This window comes from Gopherus flavomarginatus, chromosome 5, assembly GCF_025201925.1.
Source record: "Gopherus flavomarginatus isolate rGopFla2 chromosome 5, rGopFla2.mat.asm, whole genome shotgun sequence".
Classification (NCBI taxonomy): Eukaryota; Metazoa; Chordata; order Testudines; family Testudinidae; genus Gopherus; species Gopherus flavomarginatus.
In genome coordinates this window covers 45869384-45891560 of record NC_066621.1, presented here as the reverse complement: position 1 = coordinate 45891560, position 22177 = coordinate 45869384, and the positions used below count along the sequence as shown (strand labels likewise).

The 22177-nt window shown below is 44.4% G+C and overlaps 1 protein-coding gene across 4 annotated transcripts in view; it reads right to left on the bottom strand.

The window, feature by feature from the left end:
• LRRC56 (leucine rich repeat containing 56) overlaps nt 1–14896 on the bottom strand; it is a 119708-nt gene extending 104812 nt beyond the window's left edge. The window contains exons 1-2 of one of the 4 annotated variants that reach the window (XM_050952863.1): nt 14721–14896; nt 9971–10045 (exon numbers count right to left, since the gene is read on the bottom strand). The gene's annotated coding sequence lies outside the window, so the exon portion shown is untranslated. The remainder of the gene's footprint in view (nt 1–9970; nt 10046–14720) is intronic. The other 3 variants (XM_050952862.1, XM_050952864.1, XM_050952861.1) reach the window with 3 other exon arrangements.
• Between the last annotated feature and the right edge of the window lie 7281 nt (nt 14897–22177).

Below are 22177 nucleotides of genomic sequence, written 5' to 3'. Positions count from 1 at the left end.
GCATTTATTAAATTTACAGAGGACACCAGGCTGGGAGAGGTTGAAGTGCTTTGGAGAAAGGATTCAAAAGGACCTTGACAAATTGGAGAACTGGTCTGAATTAAACAAGATTAAATTCAATAAAGTTGGGGCAAAGTACTTCACTTAGGAAGAAAAATCAAACACAGAAGTACAAAATGAGGAATGACTGGCTAAGATGTAGTACTTCTGAAAAGGATATAGAGTTTATAGTGGATCATAAACTAAATATGAGTCAACAACGTATGGAAGTATGTTAATTGTCCCGCTGTACTCAGCACAGGTGAGGCCTCAGCTGGAGTACTGTGTCCTGTTCTGAGCACCACACTTTAAGAAAGAGGTGGAAAAATTGGAGAGAGTCCAGAGGAGAGTAACAAAAATGACGAAAGCTTTAGAAAACCTGACCTATGAGGAAAGGTTAAAAAAAAAAAGGCCAAGTTTAGTCTTAAGAAAAGAAGACTCAGCTGGGAGACCTGATAACACTCTGCAAATATGTTAAGGGCTGTTATAAAGAGGATGGTGATCAGCTGTTTCCATGTCCACTGAAGGTGGGAGAAGAAGGAATAATCTGCAGCAAGGGAGATTTAGTTAGATATTAGGAAAACATTTCTGACTATCAGGGTAGTTAAGCTCTGAAACAAGCTTCCAAGGGAAGTTGTGGAATCCCCATCATTAGAAGTTTTTAAGAGCAGGTTGGACAAACACCTGTCAGGGATGGTCTAGTTCAGTGGTGGGCAACCGGCGGCCTGCAGGCCCAACGCAGCCCATCAGAGTAATCCACCGGTGGGCCGCCAGACCGTTTGTTTACATTTGCACAGCCGCCTGCAGCTCCCAGTGGCTGTGGTTTGCCGTTCCCAGTCAATGGAAGCTGCGGGAAGCGGCGGCCAGGCCCACGCCGTAGTATAACCTCCAAGTCTTGTTTTTGTTATATGGTTGGCTCTTTCTTACATGTTCCTACAGAGGAGAATTCCAATGATCATGAAAGGCAAGTTTTAACTTGAAAACTAGGATCAAATTCCAGCTGGAACATAGAAAAACAAATAAACAGCTCCCAAATGTACATAGGTCCTGTACTGCTGCAAATTACACCCATGTTATTGCCATGACCAGGTCTGTACACAACCCACTGAGAATTTATTCCTAATAAGTATGAGAATAATCTCTGAGAGAATGGGATGGGGTTGGCAAACCCTATGTTAGACCTGAACAGGAAGATATTAATGGTCTGTCCTTGGCCAGGGAGTATGTACATATCAGTGTGAATCATGAACTCTGATTTCCAGGCCATGTCAGGTAACACTCCTCTGTTTCCTTTTCATCCAAGTTTTGTGAAGTATCCTTACACCACTGTTTCAGATACGCCAGAAATCAATTCAAATAGCTTTGATCCTTCTTCTTCCTTGTTCAGTGTGGATTTTCTTGCATACTCCTATGCAGATTGCTGGGAAGAATTTGGTCCAATTAGTCTAGACAATGTTAGCTTTATCCAAAACTTTGGGTAATACCAGTCCCCAAATTGTTAAAAAAAGTCAGGTCTTGCTGATATGAAGCAGAACAGAAGACTAAAATAAAAAGACTAAAGCAATAGAAGGAAACCTAGTTTTGCTTGGAGAATTGATTGTCCAGTGTCTGACTAGGACTACAGTGTCCATTGTATGGATATATGACCACATGGACGACAGATAAATAAATACAGTAACTCCTCACTTAACGTTGTAGTTATGTTCCTGAAAAATGCGACTTTAAGTGAAACGATGTTAAGTGAATCCAACTTCCCCATAAGAATTAATGTAAATAGGTGGGTTAGGTTCCAGGGCAGCGTCCCCTATTCTGCAAGCACCAGGGGCTGGAAGCTCAACCCCCGGCCTGCCCACTCCACCCCTACCCCCAAGCCCCCATCCTTGACCCGCCTCTTCTCCCCCACCACCTTCTCCCCCTTTACTTGGCAGGCTGCGTCCTGGCTTCTCCCCCTCTCTCCCCTCCCCTCCCTTCTAAACGCTGCAAGCCAGCTGATTTCCATGTTCGGGCGGCAGGGAAGGGAGGGGGAGCTCCCCTGCGCACGGAGTCCTCCCTCCTCCCCCCTCCCTCCAAAACACTGCAAGCCAGATGATTGCCACCAGGAGGCAGGGGAGGGAGTGGGGAGGCATGCCGAGTCCTCGCTCCTCCTGCCTCCCTCCTGCCTGGGACAATCAGTTGGCTTGCAGCGTTTAAGAGGCAGGAGAAGCAAGGCTCCTCCTTCCCCCCTGCCTCCTGCCCAGGGCAATCAGCTGGCTTGCAGCGTTCAGGAGGCAGGGGAGGGAGGCGGAGCCTGCGTGCTGAGTCCTCACTCCTCCCCACTCCCTCCTTCCTCCAAAATGCCACAAGCCAGCTGATTGCGGAGGGCAGGAGGTGGGGGGAGGAGGGGGAAGGCGCCGATCCACGGGGTCTGCCGACGGACGGGAAGCACTAGGGAGGATGGGGGAGGGAGGCTGCCAGCTGTGGAGAAAGCAGGCAGCCAGACAACGTAAGAGTGGAGCATTGCACAACTTTAAATGAGTATGTTCCATAACTGATCAGCAACTTAACAATGAAACAATGTTAAGTGGGATGACTTTAAGTGAGGAGTTACTGTATGGCTGTTTTGTTAGATTATTTATAAAGGTTTATAGTTCCTTTTAATTCTAGCAAAGATATCACCATCAGGTGACAGGTCTGCCTACTGTATACATTCAGTATGTTTTTCTGGAGCTGTGTAGATTGAGAGTCCTGAATTATTGATGTGATCCATCACTGCAAAATGCAACCATGCTAATAGCAGGAGTGTGCAGACAATGGCACCAAAGAGTTAACCCACTTACATAAAAGAAATGATTTATCTCATCATTTCAGTCCATCGCTACATTTCAAAATGTCCTCCCATCTCTGGCACATGTGTTCATGCAGCACTTACTTAAGGTTTGACAAGCAGATCAATTTGTGGTTTAATATCTGAAGTGATGCTCCCAATTCTGTACTTCCTGCTATTGATCTGTTACTTATATCTACTGGAGTAGTAAAGAGAACAATATTTTCATTACAAATTGTCTGTGTTGAAACAGAGTTGTTGTCAGTAAATAATATCAATCTTCTAGGGTGCACTTCAACCATCTTGAAACTTCCTCAAGAGACAGAAATTTGAGGAATAATGTCCAAAATGAGAAATACAAGACCGTGATGCAGGAATCCTAACGGTGAAGTACACTGCTCAAACAAAAATCCAGTTAATCCCAGAAATATGTGCTGGGATAGCTGGCAAAACTACCGCACCCACAGGAGGTATATGCAGTATATGGTAACAGAAGTTCCTTTTTCCAGGTGAGAAGTAAGGGGGAAAAATTAAGCTAAAGAAAATGATGGAAAATCATGGACTCTATGATTTCTGTGAGCACATGCTCCTGTGCTATCTTGTGTACAGGTCAACTGTGGGAAGACAGTAGCCAGCAGCAACAGCAAAAGTCACTAAGCATCTGCCCTAGGGTTTCTTGTAACCCTATTGATATCCTAAAGCTTCCATAGGGTTCTCCTCTACTCTCAGCACAGACTGGCTGCTGAACTTCTTACACAGTTGCAGGCTCTACCATATCCTACACAACAACATTAAATTCTGAAACAGGTAAGGTAGCTCAAGTACAACTACCCTCAGCCCAATCAAAGAAACAAAAAACAAAACAGGAAATCCACATTATGAGTAGTCCTCCTGACCTCAGAGGGAATACTCATCTGAATAAATGCCATATTAAGAATACGCATCAGTGATTGCAGGATTGGGGACACAGGTCTTTATTCAGCAACAGATTTAAGCGGATGGCTAACTGTAAGCACATGACTAGCCCCACTGAAGTCAATGGTTAGGGCAAGGGTAGGCAACCTATGGCACGCGTGCTGAAGGCGGCACGTGAGCTGATTTTCAGTGGCACTCACGCTGCCCGGGTCCTGGCCACCAGTCCGGGGGACTCTGCATTTTAGTTTCATTTTAAATGAAGCTTTTTAAACATTTAAGAAACCTTATTTACTTTACATATAACAATAGTTTAGTTATATATTATAGACTTATAGAAAGAGACCTTCTAAAAACGTTAAACTGTATGACTGGCAAGCGAAACCTTACATTAAAGCGAATAAATGAAGACTCGGCACAGCACTTCTGAAAGGTTGCCGACCCCTTGGTTAGGGCATGGAGTCAGAAGTTCTAATCTCCCAGACACTTACTGAGTAGTCTCAACAAATCACATCACTGGCTGCATTTTAAAAAGGTGGTGATAATACTGACCCTACCTACATTCACTATAGGTGTGTTGTGAAGATCACTTGTACAAAACAATGAACATGTAAGGTTATTCAGTATATAAGTGATAAAGATTATTATTAAAATTGTCCTTGGACTATTGTGTTATTAGAACTCCCTGTAGAACAGACTAATTAACTCTCTTCTGCCAATTTCTTCCTAGTAAATTGATGTGATTAGGTCCTGGCAAGTTGGTAAAGCTCCAAGACTTTGCTGTCTTTCTAAAAAAATTTATGAGAGAGTTAATGAGGCTGTAGTGCATTCTTCATTAAATATATATAAATATGCATTTCAGACATGGCAGTTACCAGAAGCATATGCCTCTATGTTCATTCCCACCTCACCCCTTTTTTATCTTGAAACCTGGGAAACACCCTTCGGTCTGTGCCTGGCCATTAGCACTTCTAAGCTCATACATCAACATATTAGCAAAAGCTCTTGTCCACATAATTTAAATAGGCTGTTGTTGTTTTTAAAAACATCTACACAGACTGATCCAGCTTTCTGCCAGGAAAATGTATAGATCTACATATTAAAGCTGTTCTAACAAATATAAACATAAATATAGCTGAATGCCCCAAATGTCCCAGGGGAAGATGGGGGACACAGCACACCGGAATTGGAAGTTTTACTATTTGTAAGTCCCTCAATGTCACTGTTGCTATCTTTTGTTGTAACTCCTCAGTATACATTGTGCTAGTGTCATCACATGAGCCACCAAATGCCACTGAAATCCTGAGACAGCTCTAAGTGACAAACTGAAATCTTTGGTTAGCTCTTAGTGCCTTCTGGACCAGTGAAATAGTCCCTATGGTTCTTATCTGAAGAATGGGAGCCAAAACCCCTCAGTTTCCATCTCTCTGCTGTCAGTCACATCCCTCCTTGTGCTTCTATTATTCCTTTCCCTCTCATCTCCTGGTTAAGCCTCTCTTCTCTCCTCTTCAGGCTCTTCCTTAGCTACCCAAGGAAGCAAAGAAATCAGTCAGCACCCCATAACAAGCACAGTCCTGCTCTCCTAGGCCAGCCACTGAAGAAGTAGCCTTTTCTGCTTTTTGGCTGCTCATGACTTCAAAAAGTTACTCTGAGCAGAGGAGCGGCGCCAGGGTTTTTGGCGCCTTAGGTGGGGGTCCTTCCGCGCCCCCGGTCGTTGGCGGCAATGCTGCGGCGGGGGGGTCCTTCCGCGCTCCCGGTCTTCGGGGCACTTCAGCGGCGGGTCCCGGAGCAAGAAAAGGACCCGCCGCAGAATTGCCCCCGAAGACCCAGCGCGCGGAAGGACTCCCCGCTGCCAAATTGCTGCTGAAGACCCGGAGCACGGAAGGACTCCCCGCCGCCAAGGGTGGCAAAATGCCGCCCCCCCCAAATCCTGGTGCCCTAGGAGACCGCCTAGGTTGCCTAAATGGAAGCGCCGGCCCTGCTGAGCAGCAATGAGTTTAATTTCAGGTATGGCACTGGAGTTCCACATTATCTTCTTCCTATGCTGCAGGTCTGAAAATTCTCTATAAAAAACATACTGCTGTCTTCTCAATATATGGAACCACACTGAAGTATTTAATTTTTCCTGCAATCCATGATTATGTATTATTCATTTAACTGCAGAATCACAAGCCATGGCTGTGCTCCCAGCACTACCATCGTCACTAAATGAAAACAAAGAATTCTGTGTTTCCCAAGGATTCAACTCCAAGTTACGTTTAAAAGTCCTAAGGGAACGGTAAGTGCCCTTTTAAGAGTAATTCTGTGTAAGTGCACTGCAGATAACCTCTTCTGGAAAATGACTGTTTGGGCAGCTGGAATCTGCTATGATGTCATCAGGAAACTACCGTTACTTTAATCAATCCCTAAAGGGGAAAAACAATTCCCTGCAAAATTTATATAATATGCAGCTTCCTACACTACTCTATTTTAGCAGGTGTAATAAAAAAAAGTTTAAAATGTTTTTTATTTATAGCAGTCACCCTCAACAGCTTTTTACCTTGGATAGCTAGATGTTACTGCATTCATCTTTTGTTATTCTTAAGTACAGGGAAAGAAGTGACCACTGCAGTAATGCTATCTTGTTTTCAAAGACAAAATTGTAAAGGGCTAAGAGCAATCACCATATAAAGCATTAATAAACATTCCATTCACATAGTCCCTGACACGTCTCTTGTTTTCATAAAGAATCTGGACTATCAGGCCCCGATTCTCCTCTTGCCTATAGCATTGAAAACCCAGTGGCTTTAATGTAATTATATCCAATTCACACAGGTGTAACTGAGAGCAGAATCAGGCCCTCCTCGCTCTACAACCATATGAAGGCTCGATTCAGCAAACCACTGAAGCACACACTTAACTTTAAACACAGTCCAACTGACATCAATGGGAGAATTTAGCCCATGCTTTAAATTAAGTATGTATCTAAGTACTTTGCTGAATTGGCGCTTCAATTCATTGGGCCAAATTCACTCATGGTGCAAAATCTGATTTGGCCCATTGTTTACATTCTTCCTGTGTGAATTTACTGCTTGTGAAAGTTGCCAAGTCCTCTATTTATCCACAGGACTGAGATAGCCACAGCAAAAGCTTCCTCACAGCATCTTAGCAGTGTGCATAAACCCTGACCTAGAGATACCACTGGGGTGAAACTTCCACTTGAATTCTAAGAACAGGCAGTAAGTGATACCTAGCCTTTATGCCAGCCCTCTGTGTAGGGGTGAATTTCACCCTGAGTGAGAGGCGTGTTCAGTCTTCATGCTCATTCAGAGTGAAATTCACTTCTATGCAGCAGGCCCACACTATTAACCCAGATTGGATTTGAACCAGCAACTTGGAGGTGAAAGCTTTGTTTCATTTTCTTATAAATGTAACACAGATAAATAAAAAAGCAGTGTATTTTAAAACCACAAGCTTATATTATACATAAATATAAAACAGAAGTTTGTGGCTTTTAAGTGCATATATAATACAAAGCCTGCACACACACACACTGCATGTATAAAGAGCAAGATGTATAATACTTTGCCAGATCTCTGATGAAAGTGAGAAATTTTTATAATATGTGCTGGAAATGCCTCTACGTTAAATAATTCTGTGATTTGTTGCCAAATGTTGTTCTTTCTCCATTACATGTGCTATTAGCAATCAATGAAACAGTAAATCACAGTTGAATCAATTGGTATAGTTTTTATTGTTAGCAGCCTGTGGAGGCAGAATACTAGAAGGTTATGCACTTCTATGTACACCACAGAATGAATATAAGTCCACAATCTGTGGTTACAAACCACCAAAGTGGGGGTGCACAAACTACATCCCGCGGGCCAGATCCAACCCCTCAGGGCTTTGGATCTTGCCCGCGGGATTGCCACCCTCTGACACTGCATGCCCTGTGTCGCTCCTGGAAGTTGGTGGCACCATGTCCCTGCGGCCCCTGGGGTGGGGGGAGGGCAGAGGACTCCGCACACTGCCCTCACCTGTGGGTTCCAAACCCGAAGCTCCCATTGGCCACGGTTCTCTGCTTTGGGAGCGGCATATGGCCAGGGCAGGCAGGGGGTCTCCCTTAGCGGCGTGGCATCGCTGTCATCCTGAGCCGTTCCAGGTAAGCGGCGCCAGGCGAGAGCCCACACCTCACACCCCTCCTGCACCCCACACCCCAACCCCCTGCCCTGATCCACCTCCTGCACCCCAAACTCCTGCTCTGAGCCCCCTGCCGCACTCCACACCCCTCCTGCACCCCAATCTCCTGCCCTGAGCCCTCAACCCCCAGCCCTGAGCCCCCTCCTGCACTCTGCATCCCTCCCTGAACAACAACCCCCTGCCATGAGCCCCCTTGTACACCCCACATCCCTCTTCCACCCCAACCCCTTGTCCTGAGCCCCTTCCTGCACACCACACCCCCTCCTACACCCCACACTCCCTCCTGCACTGCAACCCGCTGCCCCAGCCCCACATTCATGGCCCTGCATGCAATTTCCCCATCCAGATGTGGCCCTCAGGCCAAAAAGTTTGCCCACCCCTGCGCCAAAGGATACAGGGCTAGATTCACTGGCTGCTGTGGCACAAAGTGGCCAGAGTGTGCTGGTAGAGAATTACTCTCGCACAGGGAGACCCTCTGGTAGCAGAAATCTGACAGAGGTGGCTCTGTTTGCTTCTGCACCAGCCTCTTCCCACACCTAATATAAGGAAAGGAGAGGGGCTTTCTGGGGGAATGATGTGGACAGCAGGGGTTGTGGTCGAACAGAGCTCTTCTATTTCTGATCCTTCACTGGTGTAAGACTTTACACTAGTGGTGGAGGTCAGCACTGCCCACCCCTTCCTGTTCTAATTTCCACCACACAACCAAGGATAGGGGAGCTATAATTGACTTCCCATGGCTACTACCCTTCACTGCATCTGAGCACAGCTTGGATGTAGTGGTGAATCAGGGCCACAGTGTTTAAATTCTCCATATCATCATGGATTAATAGCTAAAATGCCAAGGTATACAGAAATTAAGACATCAGCTAATTGTGTTTATCATAAACACATGGTACCCTTACATGGAGGATACACCAGGGATAGGGTGACCAGACAGCAAATGTGAAAAATCAGGACGGGATTGGGGGTAATAGGAGCCTATATAAGAAAAAGACCCAAAAATTGTGACTGTCCCTATAAAATTGAGACATCTGGTCACCCTAACCAGGGAGCACAATACTGGGGAAATAATTAAAGTTGCGGAGGAACCTTAATTTTATTTAAAGAAAAAAAATAAAAAATAAAAAAAAAAGTTAGTATATCTAAACTTCAACCATAATTCCTCCCACACATCCCCAACATATAGGTATTAATTTCAGTCTTAACTCCAATTTAATGAAGTTTTTTGCCTGGGAGTACTTAATATCCTTCTTTTTACACCCCAGCTCCAAAATCCTCTCCAAGGGATGGAGTCTACTGATAATTGTACTCTCTTGAGCTGAGTAAAGATTTGATCTACAGTTCAGTATTCTGCAAGTTCTCTCCATATACATTGGATCGTCTGTGACATTTAAGGGACAATAACCCAAGTACTAATTTCGCAGTTACCGAATATTCTCAGGCTACCTTTATGTACTGAAATATTATTAAAGGTGCAGATGCACCCATCATGCTAAACACTTTCCAAGCCCAGAAGAAGACACAGCTCAACATTCAGTTTTAGGCCCTGATCCTACAAAGGCTTATTCACACACTTAACTTTACACACAGTGAGTAGTGAGACTATTCACTGTAAGTAAAGTTAAGCATGTGAGCAAAGTTTTGCCTAAATGTGGCCTTAATAATTTAGAATATAAAAAGCCATCCCTGTGAGTTTCCAATGCTTTATATTCCTTCTTCATAGCAACTCTATCAGAAAGAAGTCTGAAGGTCTCCCCGTTCCTAATCAGCCATGCCAAGTTAGCATAAAGTCTCATAGGTCTAACTGAAGTTGAAGTTAAAGTCGTCTCTGACCTCATTTCCACATAGACTAAGGAATTAGACTAGCTTTCGCTTAGAAGACTTAAAACACAAAATCCAAGATCTGAGACTCTGATGCTAGGACTGGACTGCAGAACTGAGACTGAATAGTGCTGAAAGCACCAGAATACCATACCATTCCATTTCTATCCCTACTCCATGTTCAAATCTTTGTATACTGGCGAAAAGCAAAGTTACCTCCAGGGTTCTCTTCTCTTACATAGCAGATTTAACAACTGGGAACAAAAAAGTATTGCTTCCTCAGCATGTAGCCTGAAAAATAATATACAAAAATTATGATTTGCCCATATTCTAGAAAAGAAAGTAACATTTAGGAACATGTTTTAAAGCCCAATCCAGTGCCCAAAGAAATCAATCGGAAAGCCCTCACTGACTTCAGAAGGCATTGGATAAGGCTACTAGACATGATATTTTAGGTGTGCTAAGAATCAGAGCAAGATCACTCTCTAATTAAGGGAAACTTGTTTGTCAATTAATCTGTACTGATTCTACAGAATTCCACCAGTTGCTGCACTGAATATAAAGTTGTATATGGTTCAACAACAGACTGCTTGTAAAATGGTGAAGATTAAGGAACAGTACTTGCATCCATCAATTCAAACCCCAAATGTGACCTACTTTAAAACTGTTATATCCAGGCTGGGGATAATCCTCAAGTGAACAGTTTTCTTTAAAATATTTTGTCACTAAGAAATAAGAATAAACAGAGCTAATCCCAGACATGCCTTAATAATGGAGTGTTTTATAGCTATGCTTTATAGCTATGCTTTATTATTAATTATCTGTACTGCAACGGCACCTAGAAGCCAAGGCCCTATTGTACATCATACAAACATATAACAAAGAAGCAGTCCTTGCCCAAAAGATCTTACAGTCTATGGGAAGGCAGGGGAGAGCACAAAGTAACAGTGCACTTTAACCACAGAATCTTTCATTTCAAAGATTATCAGGTAGGAAAGAAGATTAAAACACCCTCACAGGAAATAACCATTACAAGAGAGACAAACCCACAGCTATATTTAAAAACATTCACATTTATTTGAGAATTATTTATATCAGGTGAGAAAATCAAAACTTGTCCATGTTTGAGCTATGCACCTGTTATATCAAAGTGGTTTCCTGCTCTTTCACTTGATATCAAGCTGATAACATGATCCTGACTATACCAACAAACCTTTGGTGATCCAGGAACAAATCCTGATCTGGTGACAATCGTCTGGAAAACCTACCTTCTCACTCAAAGTGAGTGGAACTTGTAGCGTTATATGCTCATTAAAAAACAATAAATTAAGAAACCACAATGCCATTTTTACTATCTGTTTTCAGAGAGAACAGCACTTTAAATAATCTGATCTGAGAGAGAAAAAGAAGAGAGTTGGGAAGGTAAGAGTGTGAAAAGCAGATGGGCACAACAGTAAAACAAAAACCAACAATAAATCTCCGTCTTTTGGCATTTGTGGGAGTGCTTTTCTGTCCCCAAAAGGGATATTAAGGTTTACAGCCCCACCATTTTACTCCCTCCTCTAGACCCAGAAGCTCAACATCCTTTATAACCAAAGGCAGTCTGGACTGTGCGTGGTAATTATAAAGCAATACAAAACACCGTCCCAATGCTAAGAGTATGTCTTCATTGCAGAGCTTGCTTTGGCTTTTACTTTGGTGTTGCTCAAACCCCTCACCCATCCACATACAAAACCCTCTCACCTGAGTTTAGTGGTATTTTAAACCTGGTAGGCTAAAACCCAAGTGCCATTTTAACTCAATAGACTGGTAACTTGCCCACATTGCCGTGAGGACACAGACTAAATCACTCGAGGGCTGATAGTCCTCCAATGCCTTCCCACAATTCCCTTCCTGCCTACCCCCAACAAATGTGCCCACAAGGACAGACAAGTTTTCCAGTAATTTACTAGGAAAGAATTCCAATGCAGCTTAATCTACTGCAGCACAAAGAATCCTGGGATATGCTCACAGAAATCCAAGGAACATAGAAGGGTGAGCGCAGCACCAGAGAGGACACAGTCACTCAGGTGTGGCTTTGCAGTATGGCTGCCCACACCCAGGTGAGGTTTACGTGAGTGCCAGTCTGCATAGTTAACTCCGCAGTGAAGGCACACCTTAAGTGTGCTGCCTTCAAAGCATTTTCTAGCATCCGCAGTTTGGGAATGGAACCCAGGTATCTCATATAACAATAGGGCAGTAACAAGGGGTCCAGTTAAAGGAGAGCTTTTTACAACTAGTGCCACATTGTACTTATACTAGGGCTATCAATTAATCACAGTTAACTCCCATGATTAACTCAAAAAATTAACCGTGATTAATTTCAGTTTTAATCACACTGTTAAACAATAGAATACCAATTGAAATTTATTAAATATTTTTGGATGTTTTTCTACATTTTCTAATATATTGATTCCAATCACAACACAGAACACAAAGTGTACACTGCTCACTTTATATTACTATTTTTTACTACAAATATTTGCATTGTAAAAACGATGAACAAAAGAAACTATTTTTCAATTTACCTCATACAAGTACAACTTCCTCCCAAACCCTGCACCTCTAGCCCTGAGCCCCCTTCCACACCCTAAGTCCTAGCCAGACCCCACATCTCAATGTTTTTTTACATTTTTTTTAAATAAAGCGCTCTTATCCAAAGTGCTTTACAATAGTTATCTAACAGCATAAACAATATTTGGAAAGACCATTAAGTGGTCCTCCGAGACCTCAGTGATTTTCAAGTGGTGTGTGGAAAAATAAGTTAGATTACAAAAACAATCAAGGTACCTCACTTTATTTTCATTTACTTTCTATTACTTATAGGGGGAGGATGAAGAAAAAAAGAATGAAAAAAACGGGGGAAGGGGGGAGATGACAGAATGTTCTTTTTCTTGGCTGGGTCCCAAGGAAAGCCCCCAAAAATGAAGCTGAGCACAGGGCGCCACTAATTCTAAATCCGCTACTGAAGAGAGGTCATATGAATTGTGGCCATGGCCACAAAAGGAGTCACTTTGAGTGTTGAGATTAGGACATAAAATGTCCTCATTTCCAGTACTGTGCTTACACCAAAGTTTTCTGGTAAAGAAAACCAGGTCTAGCAGAAGTTAAAGGAAAACATCAGGGAACAGAAAATGGCTCAGGTGCACATTTGGCTACAAAATGCTCCCAAAAAATTGGCAAAGGAAAACGGTTTAAATTTAAAGGAACACTGTCAAATCAATTTAGGTATTGTATACACAATAATCAAACAAAACATTTCCATTTTCAATCCAAACACTACAGTATACTGGTATTGTATAAAAAGGAGGACATGAAATGGATTAGTAACCAACTATAAACAATAGTGAAATTGTCTAAGATCAATGTAATGCAAGAAATAAACCAGATATGCAGTGAAAAGTAAGTTACATTTTTAACATTCTTCCAGTTTTAATAACCTGAGATGTTAATAGTTATACAAGCAAAGCCATCTGTTTTTTTTAAATATTCATTTTTAATCAGACAGTGCCCTTTAAAAGAGCTTAGCTCCTGAGCCATGATTTTCCATTTTTAATGCAGTTCTATTAGCCTTTATATGATACCTGCCATGGCAAATCAAATTCCAACTTGTATTATGGCAACTATGTGTAGCCTATGTCATATCAAATACTTCTTGGTGGATTTGTTACTGTGTTCTGTGAACATGTAATGGTAACAAAAACACTAACCAGACTCAGTTTTTCTAGCAAATTTAAGTCAGTTGAGTACTTCTAAATTCATGTTGGTGAGTTGCTCAAGGATGTTCTAACAAGAATAACATATCTATAATTCTCAGAAGTAAAAATCAAACCTTTCACATTAATATGAAATGTAGTAACTCCAAGCTGAGGAATTTTATTCATATAATTTTGTAGCATTAACAATTTTATACTATTGCAGGTTGAAAAGATTGGATGCTGTATTCTAGTTCTGTCCCAAAATATGTTTCAGTTAGACAATGGAACAAGTAGTTACCCACCCTGGAGAAGCCAAACTCACATCTGGTCAAAGGACAGCTTACATACTGAATCTGACCCACAGTGTCATGAAAGGTGGCTTGCTGACATCATAGACTTTTTTTTTATTCTTTCCACTGACACATGAACACTCCACCGAGGAAAGATACAGACCAAAAGATTTTGTTACAGATTCATTCAATAGGACACCAGATCCTTACACCAGAAACTGCTGTTCTCCCACTTCCTGCTACAGAGGAACATATGATCAGCAACTACTCCTCCAATATATAGGGGTGTCTCTAGCTTTTTTGCTGCCTCAAGCACAGCAGGCAGGCTGTCTTCAGCGGCGCGTCTGCGGGAAGTCCGCCAGTCCTGCGGCTTTGACATACCCGCTGCTGAATTGCCACCAAATCCGCAGGACCAGCAGACCTCCCGCAGGCATACCGCTGAAGGCTGCCTGACTGCCGCCCTTGCAGCGACCAGCAGGGCGCCCTCCATGGCTTGACTACCTAGGCACGCACGCTGGTGCCCGGAGCTGCTGCTGCCAAGATGTCAGGGAATGCACACGTCAGTCTTCAGCAGCATGAATCTATGCAATCCTATCACTGAAGAATACACTTCACAGCCACCACACTTTATACCAGAGCCAGTGCTTAGGTCATTAGTTCTATACATTATTTGCTCTTCCTCTGTGACTTGCTGAAAATAATGAATATTATCTAAAGCTCAAACACAGGGAGAGACCGCATCAGCAAGGCTTTTAGATTACAACAATCCTGAACTTTGACATGACTGCACACTGCTTTCTTATCCAGGTACTTGATTAGAGGATGGAGGGTGGGAGAGAGAGATAGAGAGTGTTATAGAAAAAGATTTTAAAAAATGCAGAAGCCTGAAACATTGTGGGTATTTTGTAATTTTTTAACAAACAAAGTAAAGTCATTCACCCCTAGCTTTTATCTTTCACCTTTTCTTTTCTATCCACCGTTGTTTTGTCTTCTTTTCATATCCATCTCCCACTCCTCTTATGGAAATTTTCTTTTACTAGTCACACTTTCATCCATCTCCATTGGTCTTTAATAGCAAATGGGCTTCTAGTGCAGTGTCTCATGTGCCTGCTCCATGTCCTATTAAAACAACATTAAGATGCTTGTCTTTAATAAAAAGAAAATAAAAAGGAAAGTGGACTCTAAAGGCTGGAGTATTCTGTAATAAATGGGAGAAAAATTGTTGCTTCATCAGCCACAACAGCAGAGGACTGTGCTCAATATATCATAAAAATATGACAGTACCTAATCGAATATAACTTAGAACAGCATAAAGAAATAAAGACTGAAGGTAGCTTCCAGAAGTAATCAGGACGAGGTAAAGGATTTAATAAAGTACAACTGATGGGCCCGGCAACAGTTATTTACTGAACGCCAGAAACAATAGTTGTCTTTGTGGCCATAAGAAGCAAACTGACTCAATGTGGTAAGAAAAGTGTTTGTTTTAGCCTAGCATTGGACAAAAGGCTGAAACCAACATTTACTGCATGTTCACTGCAGAAAGTATTGTCTGGAAAAAACTGTCAGAATGAGAAATGCAATAGATGTTTACATTAGAACAGTCACATTTGTTCTCATGAAGAAAACAACTAAAGTATTCAGGAAATTACTGCACAAAATAGGTACCCAATATGGAGGCCTTCTGTATTACATAGAAGATTCATGGCTGAGTGCTGGCCATGTTCCCTGGAGCATGCACTCTCTAGTTGGAACTCACGGGCACAATGTACCATCTTGCCTTCAACAGGCGGCATCCCAAACACTCTCCCAATAGTGCATTGGGAGCATACTGCACCTGAATAAACTATGTCTCGATCCTGTAAAGTGATAAGCACGTCCAGCATGGTGCTGAACTCCCAGGAAGGTCAACAGGCGTTGAGAATGCACAGCACCTATGCAGAATCAGGCTCCTAATGCGCTACAGGACCAGCATTTGCAATTACTAAATAAATAAATGTCTTTGTCCATTTCAGAAGCAGCCAAAAACTATGAATAATAAATTATTCCCATCTCTTAAAATAATCAGGGATAATTCCCTACATTTTGGGATTAGCCTGGGTTATTTATATGTCAATATGCTTCCCCTCAAAGCTCCACAGACTTGTACAATTTAAATGCACAATTAAAAAAAAACCAAACAGATTAATTGTCAACCCTGAAAGAAGCAGAGAACATCAAATATTCTGTATAAAGGATTTTTTCCCCTCCAATATGGTAGATGCTCTAGTACAGGAACACAAACTGTCTTCAGTCTTAAAACCTTAGATTTTATTAGACAAATTCACTAAAAAAGATGTTTGCTTATTCTGAAAGGCTTGTCTAAATCAGTGTTCCCAGTCTTTTCAGATAATTGTATGAGTTTAACTGTACCAGTCAGTGCCTGCTGCCTCCTGTTCAATTGGGCATATGTTACTAATAAATAATAATAATGAATAGTCCTTTACACTTCATAGCATTTCTATTCTCCAAGAACTACACAAACATTAAATAACTTTCAGAACACCCCCATCAAGTAAGCAAGTGTTATCACCCTCATATTATAAATAAGGAAAAAAAGGCACAAAAAACAGAGGGATTTGTCTAGGTCACACAATAAACAGAGCCAGGATTAGAATCCAGGAGTTTCTGGCTCCCTGTCTGGTGTTCAAAATGCAATGTCTCAATAACACAAACTTCACAGCAAATGGCTTGGAAAGCAAATAGCAGCCCGCAACATGTGCGGCACAGAGACATATCATTAAGATACAGGTAGTGGAAAGCTAAGAGTACCAGCAAGGCTACCATGGCTAAGATATTTATGCAGTCTCGTGGTCTGACACTACTTTGTTATATTATAAGGATCTTGCGCCAGGATGCAACACCCCAAAGACAGAACCATGTTTGCCCAGACTGGGAAATGATGTGGAGGTCACCCCTCAAAAGTAAGGAGAATCCCACAAACACCAGGTTGGGCTTCTGAGTGGTAGCCGTGTTAGTCTGTATCAGCAAAAACAAGGAGGAGTCCTTGTGGCACTTTAGAGACTAACAAATTTATTTGGACATCAGCTTTCATGGGCTAAAGTGGGTTATTGCCCATGAAAGTTGATGCCCAAATAAATGCTTTAGTCTCCAAGGTGGCACAAGGACTCCTCGCTGTTTTTACCAGGATGGGCAGCTCCTCGTCACGCCTAGGCACGAAGGGGCTGAAGTATGGCAACACCCATCCCAGTGCCTGCTTGGGCAAGGGGGCGCGCTATGGGCACAGGAAAGGCACTTCCTGCGGTTTCCCTTTTCTCCTGCCCTAGGGTAGCTGTGTCTCCCCCACAGCCTCTGGTACAAACATGCTCCCGGGGGCAGCCAGCCCCTGGGCTCGGACTCCTACCTGCTGCTTATCTCCTGCTGCCAGCACAGGTGGAAGGAGCTCAGCACATCTTCCCCCGCCCCACAGGGGAAAAGACTCAGTCTCTGCCCCCGCAGAGGTGAAGGAGCTGGGGGTGCCCCACGCAGGCCGACCCGCAGCCTTCCTGCTTCCCTCCGGGCTTCCAGGTTGGTGTGAGCAGCAGGCAGCGGCCAGGCCTCAGGTTGCCCTGGCAACTGACTCATTTGAATTTGCTTATTAAATATTCATGACCTCTAGTCACTTGAGCCAGCCCCTCCCTCCAGGCAGCGAGGAGAGCTGTGGGCGCGCGTTTCCCCCAGCCCCAGCCCCGGGGCGGTGGGTTCTGCCATGGCCGGTGCTGTCTCCTGCTGCCGCCTTTGCCTCTCGCAGGGCCTGCCAGCTCCTTGGGAAATGTCGCCAGCAGCCTTAAGCCTAGAGAATATGCGGCCCCCTGCTTGTCTCCTCCCCAGCCCCAGCCTGCAGCTTCAGAGGGGAATGGGCTAGCTCCCTCCACCCTCGCCTACCCATCCCTGCCCATGTGCCCACCTCTTCCTCTCCTCACTCCAGCCCTGTCCAGTGCCCGCCCCCCCCCTGCATAGCCACCTCCACAAAATTCCCCACCCTCCTCGTTGGTCCAGCCAGCACCTACCTGGCCAACGCACCTTCCCAGCCCCCTCAGTCCTCCCCTCTCTTCTGGTCTTCTCCAACTGCGCGTGCCCACTGCCCCCATCTCTGCATTACGCCCCTAGCCAGTTCTCTCAGACCCAGCGTCCATTCCCACCCCCAGCCTTACTAAGACCTCCTCCAGCTCCATTCCTCACCAGACATACACATGTACCTACCCAAGCTCCAGCCTCCTCTTTACCACCCCATCCAGTCCCCTTCTGCCCCTCCCTGCATCAGTGTATGCAGGCCCTAACCTTACTATGGTCACCACTGGTTCCCACCTCCCCCACACCCTTCTGCTTATTACATCATCCAGCCCCCTTGTTTCTGCCTTTACCAGCCTCCCCCTCCAACACACACACCCCTGCTTTTGCACACAGTTGCCCAGCTGTTTAGAGCCCTTTGTGTGATATCCCTCACAGATATTGTTTTTCCTCTCCCCCAATTCCCAGCTTCTTCCATTCCCCTCCCTGACCTGCCCACCAGTGCGGTGCTACAACAGCCAGTACCAGCCACCATCTCTGCCAGCCAGCCAGCCGAGAGCAGCTAGATGGGAAGAGAAGCAGCTGGCTTAGCTGCTTTACAGGTACCACAGCAGCTCTGAGACCAGGAAGAGGCTCTGCATGGGGAATCCCGGCTGCCTCACTGCAGCCTGCAGTGACTGACACCTCATCAGGGCTGTGGGCAGACATGCCATTTGTGCATCTGGAGCCTTGTCAACCCTAATGCCTGACACTTGCAGCTCTGCACATACCCACCGTACACAATTACAGCTGTGACTGGTACCTACATCTACAACTACAAACACATACACACACCTTCCTCACTGTGGATCGAATTCCCTCACCTCTGTGTCCCCATACTCACACCCACATGCCTTACTAGAAATCTGTCTGATCCTGTGTCTACATGCAAAGCCGCCTCATTGTGGCTGTGTTCACCCCACCATCTCTGTATCCCCATACCTACACCCAGTCGTCCTCACTACAGCCCAGTCCAGTCCTCCCCATCGCCATATACCTAACCATACACACATACATACAACCTCCTCACTGTGGCTCCATCCAGTCCCCCAACTTCTGTGTATCCACTCCACACTCTTCACAAAGGACCCATCTCCTGCCCACCACCTCCGTGTATATTCTGTACACATCCATCCCCTTCATTACAGCCCTGTCTGATTCCCCCTACTTCAGCATACTCTCATCTCATTCATACACACCCTCCTCTCACTGCAGCTGCATCTAGTCCCCTCACCTCTGTGTACTCATCTTGCACACTCAGCCATCTCATTCCTCTCCACTTCTGTATGTACACCCCTCTAAGTACTCAGACCCAGTTGCTTCAGTGTGGCTCTGTCTGACCTCTCCTGCCTCCATATATCCATGCAATTGCCTCAGTAGGATCTCACCCAGCCTCCCCTCCACTTCTTTGGACCTAACCCCACAGATCTCTTACATGTTCCCAGTCTCAACAGGGCCCAGCGCAGTTCTCCCCTCACATCTCCTTTTAACTCCATCCAGGCCTAAAATATATCATACCGCAAAAAAAAAATTATGAAATATTTAAGGTTGCTATACACATAGTACGCCTGTCACAAACCCACAAAACCAAGGAAATGAAAAGTTAAGCCATATCACGGTATTTACCCTCTACTTCACCCAGAGGAAGGGACTCTACCACTGCATGCATCACAGTCTTAACTCTGCCCTCATAGGGATGCCAGACTTCCAGCACCCCCTTTACCAAAACACCCCCCAGACGATTCCTCAACTTTTCCTTCTGCACTCCCCTTCTGCACCCTCCTTTATTATTATTTGTATTACAGGACCACATAAAGGCCCCAGCCAGTTCCATTGTGCCAGGCACTGTAAAAGCGCATAAGTAAGAGACAGTCCTGTTCTGGAAAGCTTGCAATCTAAAGAGACAAAATAGAAAAAGAAAAGGAGGAGAAACAGAAAGGCAAATTGACTCACGTTAATAATAAAGCTAGGAATAGACCCCAGGTCTCCTGAGTCCTAGTTCAGTACCCTCCTGCTTGGACTATGCTGCTTCGGCCTGTCCCTTGCTATCAGTTGTGGAAGTCTGGCATGCTTAAAAGGTGAAGTTTGGTAAAGGGTGTACTGGAGAGTTGGTATCCATAGTAAGGGAGAGTTAAGATTGTGGTGTAAGACTTTTGTGTACAGTAGTTGTGGTAGTGGTATGTGTTACCTGAAATTGGGCCAGCTAGTAAGCTTAGGGAGGATAATGACCCACCAGAGTTTGGCAGAAAGCAGCACGTTTATTATACTGAGAGCTAAGCTCAAAAGAAAGGGGAAGAGCGTCACACTCATACTCGCATACTCACGCTCCCAGGACAGGCACAGCGCTGGAGATGTCAGGCTCCTTCAAGGTAAGTGTCCCACAGTGCAGCGATGGATAGTGCGATGAAGGCAAGTCTTCCCGAGGCACGATGGAATGCAATGCAGTGCAATGCAGCAAACCACTGGCCAGGCGGTCCGGGCAACGGGCCTTCGTGGGAGGTATAAGCTTGTGAGTGCATTCCTGAGCACATGGCCCATTCCCCTTTTAAAGACCTGGTCCTCATGGCCTGCGACTAGAGATGACTTGGCCACGTCTGGTTGGTCACACTCCACCTTGGACAGTGCCCATGCGTTGGGTGTGTGATCACTGCCTAATTAGAGTTCCAGCCACCTTGTCTACCTGGGAGCTCTTCTGATCTTCCAGCTGTTCAAGCAGCCCATTCATCCCACAAGCATTCCAGGAGGGAGGGAGAGGGGGAAAGCCACTTCACAAGTATTCAAAGAGGGAGAGTATCAGAGGGGTAGCCATGTTATTCTGGATCTGTAAAAAGCAACAGAGTCCTGTGGCATCTTATAGACTAACAGACGTATTGAAACATAAGCTTTCGTGGCTGAATACCCACTTCATCAGATGAATGTCAGATGAAAGAGGAAGAGGAGACAAAAGGGGGAGAGAAGGTGTAACAGACCTTTGGAACATACAGGTTATACAGAGCATACAGATCACTGCTGCTCCTACAACAGTATGCTTCATCAGAGAACTGTCCTTACCAGAGAGCTAGTGTGCAAACATAATCTAACCCAATCTTTTACTCAAGATTATAAAAAATCTGCTCCTTACAGTAAAACAGCACTACTGGTGTTGGAATTAAATCTCACACTTAATATAAACAAGCAAACAAACATGCAGTGCAGGTAGTAACACCTGTATTTAAGGTTGCTTGATGCTTCCCATTATAAAATCTTGTTTTCAGTTGCTTATAACTTTTCCAAATTTGAATTTCCTGAGCTGAAATTTTCCACAGCAGGTCTTTGCTTCAGACTGAAGTTTTTGGGAAAATCTCAGCTAAACCAGTTAATCTGTTTCTCAGAACAAGGTTAGGGAAAAACAGATTATTTTGCCGATGGTAAAAGAGTGCATATAACCATTTCATTCAGAAACTAGCATCTTCATACTTTGGAGCAGGCACTTGAAATTTGGTAGGTGGATTGCCTTTGTGTTATGGATGTGCTTATTGCTCTTCCCATGAAACTGTGCCCAAATTTGGTCAAAACATAAGGTTCTGAAAAATCATCATTCACACATGCTTGGTAGATACTTTCTACTGCTAAATTCTCCAGCCCCCAACAGCTCCTGTGTGTGACCAGACTGTGCATGGATCATCCTTACTGATCAAATGAGTGTGATCCCACTCAGGGGTACAAAGGCTGAGCAAAACATTCCCTGCTATTGCTCCTCCTAGCTATAGAGGCCACTATGGCAACAGGAACCAGAACTGGCAACAAGGTGACTAGCTCTCCTGTGCTCCCAATTCTTGCCATGCGGGTGCCCAAGCATCGAGGAGGAGGAGAAGGAGGAGAAAACTAAGTGCCTGACTCAGATGCAGAGAGGTGAAGACTGAAGGAAAATGGGGGAAGGGAGGATAGGAGCCTGGGGGTGGAGGGTTAGGAGCTGGGAGTAGGAAGGAGGCAGGAGCAGAGGGAGACAGAAGAGGAGGTGCAATAGGAACAGGGTTGGAAGAAGGTTGTGGGGAGAACATTGGCAGAAGCAAGGGATAAGGGCTGGAGCAAAGGGAGGGAGACAGAGGAAAGAGACAGGGAAAGGGGGCACAGGACTGGAACTGGTGGGGGAGGATAGGAGCAGAGTGGGGACAGGGGCAGGATTAGAGTGGGGAGTAAAGAACAGGAGCTGGCAGGGGGTAGGTGGATAGCAGCAGAAGAGGGAGAGGTTACTGGAGGATGGGCAGAAGTGTCCAAATAACAACTAGACATCACTCCCCTGAAGAACATGGAATTGAATCTATTATTCC